This window comes from Frankliniella occidentalis, unplaced genomic scaffold (genome assembly GCF_000697945.3).
Source record: "Frankliniella occidentalis isolate FOCC.00 unplaced genomic scaffold, Focc_3.1 Scaffold363, whole genome shotgun sequence".
In the NCBI taxonomy this organism is placed as follows: domain Eukaryota; kingdom Metazoa; phylum Arthropoda; class Insecta; order Thysanoptera; family Thripidae; genus Frankliniella; species Frankliniella occidentalis.
The window spans coordinates 1-1788 of record NW_026267486.1 but is presented as its reverse complement, the minus strand read 5'-3'; positions in this window follow the sequence as shown (position 1 = coordinate 1788).

Here is a 1788-nt window from a genome sequence, read left to right as displayed (position 1 = left end):
TGGAGGGGAGCCTCCCCGCCCGCCCTCCGCTCCTCCGCGCGCGTGCCCCCACCACCGCTCTCTGTATCCGGTTTTGTTCTTCTTAGTTCCGGGCAGCGCTCCATTGAAATACCCTATTCAATTAAAGTTTGTGTTTCATTCTAAATTTTAATTTGCATTAATAATGAATAGGGTGTTCCAGGCTATCTAAAACGGAAGTGAAAAAGAACAAACTCTCTGACTTTTCTAATTCCGTAATGGCTCTGATTGGTCGTCCTGATCACGTGCCACTTCGGCCTTTCTAGTATGGAAAACTGCCAGATCAGTTTCGGGCTCCCCTCCATATTTGAGAGGTTAGAATCGGATCAAACTACCATGGTAATTTCTCGTACTGGGCGGACGGAAACAGATAAGTCAGTGAGTTTGTCCTTTTTCACTTCCGTTTTAGATAGCCTGGAACACCCTATTTCTGTAGCCCTATTTTTGTGAAGGATTTTCAGGAACCAGAACGTACGATATAGTGGGTGTCCAAGCTAAGACATGGCAGTACGTTGGGTTGCCTATTCACTGTCTGCAGGGGCTGCAGTTGCGGGGTCAGTGGTGGTGGGGTGGCAGATCCCCTACCACTCCCCCGCCACCCGCCACGCTCCTGCAGCCCCTGCAATCAGTGCGTAGGCAACCCAACGTACTGCCATGTCTTGGCCTGGACACCCAGTATGTCAGACTTGATGGACAGTTGTTTAGTTTGCATTAGAATCCATTAAACTTTCTGCATCGTGCATTATAAATCTTAATAGGGTATTTCAATGCAGCGCTGGCCGGAACTAAGAAGAACAAAAACGAATACTGAGGGCGGTGGTGGGGGCAGGCGGGGAGGCTCCCCTCCACCCGCCGCTCCTCCGCGCGCCCGCCCCTGTATCCTTTTTTGTTCTTCTTAGTTCCGGGCAGCGCTCCATTGGAATACCCTACTGGCATCCAGCGAATAGGGTGTTACAGGGAATCTAAAACGGAAGTAGGAAAAGAGCAAACTCACTGAACCTTTCTGTTTCTGAAAAGGCTCTGATTTGTCGAGCTGATCACGTGCCTCGGCAACATTTCAGGTATGAGAAACTGTCAGATCAGTCTCGAGCTCCCCTCCATGTTTGAGAGGTTAGGATCGGACCAAACTACCATGGTAGTTTCACATACTGGGCGGACGGGAACAGATAAATCAGTGAGTTTGTTCTTTTTCACTTCCGTTTTAGATAGCCTGGAACACCCTATTTACCCTTTTATCTATCATGATCAAACAGAAATTAAATTAGTTTCCTGACATTGGTCTTACTTAGATAACATCAATTATTTCACCTTTCTATGATTTGTGAACAAACAAAAACTAGAAAGAATTTGACGGTTGTCATTTCACAGTGTCTTTATATCAGAAGTGTCATAGTGACGTTGTTTTCTTGACGTTGTGTAGTTGGTGTTTGACGTTTCGAGCACTTAGTTTGAAGGCAAAAGTATGAGGGGATTTAGGAGGGAGAGGGAGGGGGTGGATGCATTTGTCCCTTGATTATTGTTTGATTCATGTGCACAGGGATTGCCACCCTCTAGCCCGTGTGTTGTATAGTATTTAGAGCGCTGAGTTCGAAGGGGTTGATGTAGGGACAGTGCCTGAAAGAGGGGTAGCTTGGGTGTAGGGGCGGGGCTAGGAGAAGGCGGGCGAGGTAGGCCAGGGGAAGAAATCCCTTAAACTTCCTTCAGAACTTGTCATGTTCGAGTTTGGTATAGGGTTTTCCAATGAAGCGCGGAGCGGAAGCAAGAAGATAA